This window comes from Oryzias latipes, chromosome 3, assembly GCF_053564925.1.
Source record: "Oryzias latipes strain Hd-rR chromosome 3, Olatipes_Hd-rR_3.1".
Lineage (NCBI taxonomy): Eukaryota > Metazoa > Chordata > Actinopteri > Beloniformes > Adrianichthyidae > Oryzias > Oryzias latipes.
In genome coordinates, this window is record NC_136239.1 from 16,655,084 (window position 1) to 16,662,132 (window position 7,049).

Sequence of the window (7,049 nt, forward strand, 5' to 3'; positions counted from 1 at the left end):
ATCAATGCCAGTTGGTATTGATATCAGAGCTGATTTGATTGAAAGTATTTCACTAAGCTGGAACCATGAGTACGTGATTCTGTTAAGTTAACTCTGCACTGACAGGGTTTCAATAAGATGGATGACAGAGATCAAATGTCTGGATGGGTAATTTAATCAAAGGTGTTCTATAGCAGTTGAGATGGGGGTGGGGGGGCACAGAAGAACTGCAATGGGAAAATTAATGTATGTAGATTATTGGCTGGGTGTCAGCAGCTGACTGCATTGTAAAATGCAGGTGTGCCTCTGCAAAACCTTCTGCAACCCACTGCTGCTCCTCGGCTTCAGTGATTGACAGGTTGCGTGCAGCTAGATGGATGCCATTAGCGTACACTGACAGTGACTGACATTTCTATGAAAAGCAGTTCACACCAGTTACAACTTGCAAGCAGCCAGTTAAATCAACAGACCTACCCAAAAGTGTCACAAATGTCTCTTCATTTATTCAGAATTGTCTTGTTGAGAGAGAAACAATGCATTATTTTAAAGCCCCATCACAGCACGGCTAGTGCTAACTTTTTTTTATTCATCCAACCATTCATCCATCCATTTATTGTCTTTCTTCCATCCTTTTTCTAAACTTGCTTAATATCTTTTGAGGCTGAAGGGTTGCTGGAGCCTATCCCAGACATGCTGACTGAAGGACTGTGTGCACTGTACACTCTGGATGGTTGCTAATTTTTATTGTGTTTGCATATTCTTCTTGTTTATCCACAGATTTTCTGTAGGTTTTATTAAATGCACAACAGATTATGTTGGCTTTTCAGGAATGGTCAAGACTAATTCCACACCCTCCGAATTTTAATTCTTACCTACATTTTCAATGAGGGTCAAAAACAAGGAACTGCCTGAAAATCTCCACTCATATTTATCTTATAAGGTTTGCCCCGATTTTAACTCTAAATCATCAGGTCATAACTTTGGAACTGACTAATGCTTTGAACTGAGACCAGATGAGCAGCACGGGAGGGAGGGAGGGAGGGGAGGGTGCACAGTGGCGCAAATGCCCTTGAAATCAGGGCTGGGACCTTTCTTTGAGGAGTTTGTATGTTCTCCGAATGCATGTTTTCTCCGGCCACTCCTGCTTCCTCCCACAGTCCAAAACCATACTTCATAGGTTAGTTGGTGTCTCTATGTTCCCCCCAGGTGTGAATGTTAGCGTGGCCCTCCAGTAGCTGGGTTGGCTCTAGCAACCCCATGACCCCGAAAGGTTATTTTATTTAGTGGGTTCTAAAGATTGATGGATGGACATTTTCAGCCTTGACTTAGTCAGGAAAACCCATGTTGGAGATAAAAACAATCCCACTTCATCCAAAACAAAACAAAACATTGAAAGTGGCAAAAAAAAAAAAAAGAAGTTTTTTTGGAACCCATAAAACAGGGATAGTGTACTCCAGGCTTCGATTGGCACAGTGTTTGCATGATTTCCAGATATCCAAGCCCTACTCATGACTGACTACCTGGTTCAGGTGTGTCCAGCCAATGGAAAAGGAAAGCGGACCTCGAGGCCTGGAGTTGCCTGTCCCTGCCCTATTAGCTAAAGAAAGTTAATACTACAAGACAAGGACAATGCAAACAACACACATAACAATTACACTGTATTCATTTTTCTGAATGGATTGAGTTAGTTATTCTTTTTGCATTCTCTGGTTGTTTTGATGACACTACTGTGTTTTTTTTTAGTTAAAATTCTTTCATAAGCATTGCATCCTTTATGTCAGTAGCTTTTTTTTTAAATTGTTTTATTTCTGCTTCTTTTCCACCTGACCCCTCGCATTAGAGACTTACACTTGCATCATGCCCATGACACAACCATTAATCTGATGAAAAAAGAAGTAATGACACATCAGCATAATGAAAAATCAGATTTTCTTTTGTTCGCGTAGAAACTTAAATCTTTCAGGCTTTGTTTAGCATCTGTTACCGCTCCAGTTTAGAGATGCAACAATGGTGGAAAAAATATCGCATTCTTTTTAAACTTGGCAGTAGAAACAGCACAACAACGCAGAATATTCAGAAGCCATTCCTAAAGAGTGAAAAACTACATAAAATCCCAGGAATAATCCCAATAAAAGCCTCGTGCGATGGTCTTGTTAATTTCCACAAAAATTCATTCACTACTTACTCCTCTCATTCCCACTATCACTGCATATTGGAATAATCATTTTTATATTTAGCCTCCGGCGGAGAATATTCTCATGTATTTTCATTCTCCAGTGCATTTAATGAGAACCCTAATACATTGCTAGTTTAGTTTCTCACCCATAGCGGACTTTAAGGTTACAGTCAGGAAGAAAATGACAGAAAGAAGGTTTAGAGAGGTGACATGTTGCTGCTTTTTATCTCAAAGTAATAAAGAAAACAAAATGAACACAAAACAATATAAAAATGAGAAAACAATTCTATAAATGTCACTGTCTGACAAATCTCCTGTTGGTTAATTTTAATGTTTTCAGGAAAGTTTGTTTTTCTTTTTTTTTTTTACATTTAAATATTATTCTTTATTTTACCCCCTCAAAGCCTGTAAATTAGGGTTTTTTTCTTCAAGGAATGAGTCACACACAACTACCATAAATTTACATGTACATTTGTGAAAAAACTGCACGCACAGCAGACACAGGGCAGAAACCGGCACATTTAGAAATACTCACCTGTGTGCTTCATGCATGCAATAACTTACCTCCTATAAACACCAACATTGGCACACAAACATACACAACAGAATGGATGCATATTTACCTGAATGATAACAGAAACATGCTGCAAATGCAGTAGTGATTTCTCTGGTCATTTTGCTTTTATATGATTTCTGCAGTCCCTACTGCGGAATACAAATGAATGAAATTGTGTTTTTTAAACCAATATTCAACGGTTGCACCTTTCTACGAAAAGCATGTTTTTCTTATTCCAAGTTATGAAGGTGTAAATAACAATTTTAAATGTGGAAAAAATAAACTACTCCAACATAACACTGAGAGCCTTTACTTCTTCTTTTCCTTATTTTTTCATGCACATCACAGCTCAGTGACGAATTTATGTTTCCTGTAAATGTCCTTCTTTGCAGTTCGCTCAGGAGCTGTAAGTCTTTTCTGGCTTTGTCAGTCTGCCTCCTGTACACTCGCTGATTGTGATTTCCTCTGTCTCTGAAGGGGCCAATTATGCCTTCATGTGTCTCTGCTGTCCATCTATTGCTTCTACACCAAGGAGTTTATATTTGGTTGTTATTGTTCTCTTCTCTGCCCGGAGTTTTTGAGTAAAGCGTCCAGTTGTTTATCTGCCCTTGACTGGAGGTAGGCATTTGTCGTTTTCCACTGCATTCTGCCTGTCAGGGGGTTGTTGTTCAAACTGGGCTGTCTGCCCGAAAACAGACAAAACACAACAATCCTCTCAGAGGAAGCAGCTTTCATCAGAGACACTTGGACAATCTACTTCCCAAATTGTAAGAAGCACTAAAGAACTGTCTGTCACACTTTGAGGGAATGTTTCCAGTCATTTCCATCAGAATGACATAATGGGGCCTATATTAATTTGCTGTACTAGTGTGTGCAAAAGTGGAAGTGTGGGTTTTTTCTCATGGTTGTGCATTTTCTGATCACACATTTTGATTCATCAAGTGCAGAAAACCATTACGTAGATGCATTGATCATGCTAATAAAGCAAAGTAAGTAAGCAGACGTGCAGGTCAAGCAATGGCATCACTGACAGAGGAGTGACAAGGATATGAGGGAATGTGATAATGCCCGCCTGTGTGTGACACCCTATGCATTAAAGAGGTATAAACATTTATTAAAAAGCACAAACGGATTTGCAGTACGTGAAAAAATATAGATGAGACTTACTGTGATTTTCTTTGTTCTTAGACAGCTGTAAGCAGATGCAATGCTTGATGGATGCTGTCACCTTGTGGCATCCCCTGCTGGGATGGAAAGAAGGCAGGATGGAAGAATGGATAGCAAGAATTTTCTCAGCAAAGTCGAGAAAATGTAAAACAGCGGAAGGGAAATGTCAGAGCTGGGAATAGTGAACAGACGGCGGAAAGCCTCCTTGGTGGTGTATGCGCTTTACACATGTGTGCTGGGTGTGAACGTCAGAGGGGAGAAGTGTTTTCCCTCCACCCTGATAAATCACATCTATCAGGCAGTTGTGGAATAAGACATGAGGTTCGACGGAGAAGCACCACACATCTGCTGCTGCTTTCCTTCACAAGGGAGCGGTGCCCACCTGGAGCTGCAAGCCTGGAATAAGGATCGTAAAACTTAGTCCAAGGTCATCCACATGAGAGCAGTGATTATTTCCATGCAAAAAAAGTGTGATATTAAACACATAACTCAGCAAACACTAAATTATTTAAAGAAAGTCAAGCATGTGTTCCTACTCCTTTGTTTCAATACATAGTGACTCTACAGTTTAGTCTTCTTTGAAAATGCAATTTTTATGAGAAGTTATCACTGCAAAAAATCAACAAGAAAACCCAATAATGTTTCATTCAAAAGAACTTTTCTGTCGGCAAAATTGTCACACTAAAGACATTTTATTGAAATGTTAAATGAATTCCATGCGTGCATTACTGTTCAATGTGCTAAGTTATGATATTCAGTTGTTATAGCAAACTGGGGACAGAGCAAAATAAGCTGTTCTATTGGTTTTACATGTTTTTTCACTGAGCTGTTTTTTTCATGTACTTGTTTGTTTGGCTCATTTTCACTCAGAGTTCCTGTGGTTTTAAATGAGGCACAGATATGGAGGATTCTACCCAAAAGACTAAGGAAACAACTTATAACCACTTATATTACTGTTATTTAGTTGTGTTTTAAGATACTTTTTTAAGATTATTTTTAGTTCTTTACTTGAACTTTTGTAATAATAATAATAAACCTACACAAACCTTTTTCAATAGCATAGTTGCACGTCACCGAGACACTTATATTGGTCTGATCTCCAATATTTTAACTTCAAAAGCCGTTCAAAGATTATTTCAAAAATGATATTCTTATTTTTATTTTTCAATGATGTGTTGTGTTGCATTGTGTTGTACAGAATTTGGGTTTCTGTGCTGAACAAAAAAGGTCTCATTGTTTTTAATGTGTTTGTTTGTTTGGCTCGAATTCATGTCATTTTATTTGACCCAGCATTGGAGCTTCAAACCTCAACAGTTTGAAGCCCATTGAGATGACTATTGTTGTTACATTGGGCTATATATGTCATGATTTGAACTTGTCTTGTTTTTGGTCCTTGTTCTGTCTTGTTTCTGTTTCCTGTTTTATTTTGAAAGTCTCCTGTCTTGTCTGTTTTCTTGAGTTTTACTTCCTTTGGTCCCCATCAGCCCTGATCGTGTCCACCTGTGTCTTGTCTGCCCTGTCTGGATATAAGTCCTGTCTCTGCCTTCCTCCAGTGTTGGTCCATTAGTTATTCCTGTCCTGGTTGTCCTTGTCATGCCATGTTCCTCGTTTCTTGTTCCACGCCACAGTGAGTTTTGTTTAGTTTTGTCATCCTGCTCTGCAGCGCCTTTTGTTTGTTCATTAAACCCTCTAGACTCTGATCCTCATGCCTCCGCCTCTGCGTCTGGGTCCAACCGGCTCTCGAGCCACCCTGCACCATGACAATATAAATACAATTGAATGAAATTTAATTGAACAATTTGGTCAAAATAACCAAGCCAATGTTATTTACCTATTTACTGTTTTGATAAAAAAAATGTGATTATCTTCCACATTCCCAAATGTGAAAGAACATCTTTCAGTAAGAGCATTTTTCTTGTTCAAATTAAATGTGTTTTAAAAATGTTTTTCCCTCATTTTCTTACCTGAATGTGCCTTCAGTGGATTGTACTTTTTCATCTTATATCTTATATCCTGATTACCTTATAAAGTGTGTCTTCCCTGATAAAATTAAACAATTTGCTGAGTTAAAGCCAAGCTTTGGAATGCGCTGCAGGTTAACATGAACTCCCAACTTATTATGGGATGGGAGTTTGAGCTCAAGGGTTCTTAGGGGCTATGCCGGGGGTCGGCAACCCAGGGCACATAGCTGGCACACGGAAGGAAAGACAGTGGCACATGGGAGTGCGACAACAATAAGCACTTGATCTGTTGTCTTTTTGTATTTTTCGGATATGAAAAAAAATTAGGGTTTGAGTGACAGTCTCCTCAAACGATGAGCTTTTTATCTTACACAGGGTCATAAGTGTTGTCACGCAGTGTTGTTATTGTGACCCCGCCCACCTATATAAATATACGTGAATTAGGTAAAATTTACGATATGATAGCTAACCCCGGGGCTATACTGTCTGGATGATGGGCCACTCCATCATCCAAGCTGAAATCACAAATTCAGTCAAAATGTTTCCTTGTGGGAAAGCACCAGGGGCAAATGGGGTCTGCCTCAAGATACCTCAAGTATGTGGATGTTGCGGGGTTGTCTTGGCTGAAACACCTTTGCAACATTGCACGACTGTTCGGGACAGTGCCTCTAGAATGACAGATGGGAAAGGGGTCATTTCAAGAAGGGATACTTTAGATAAGTTTTTTTTTAACCTTTTTTGAACCAAGGCACACATTATCCTTGACAAAAATCCCACGGTACACCAGCATCCAAAAATTGAAAAAAGCAGAAACTCATAGTTTGTAGTGATGTAAAGTCCCTCTGCAATCTCACATGCGTTTTTGTGATAATTGTGGCAGAAAAAGCTGCAAGTTGCAGCAGTTTTTTCTAAAAGATGGAATAAAAGTTAAGTTAGTTTAGTAATAATTTTAGACTAAATCATTTTAAATTTTACCTTGCTAGTTGTTTTTCCCTTCAGTTTATTAACATGCAATTTTATGGACCTCATAAAAAAACAAATATGTTCTTTCTAAATAGTGATTTTTTTTCTTTTTATATTTATTTCAATGTTCATGCAAAAGCAACTGTAATTTTTTGAACAATTACAGTATCAACATTTGTTTGATACATTTTACACAAAAAGACTAACATCATATTTATGTTTTCTGTAGCTACACAAAAAGTGAACA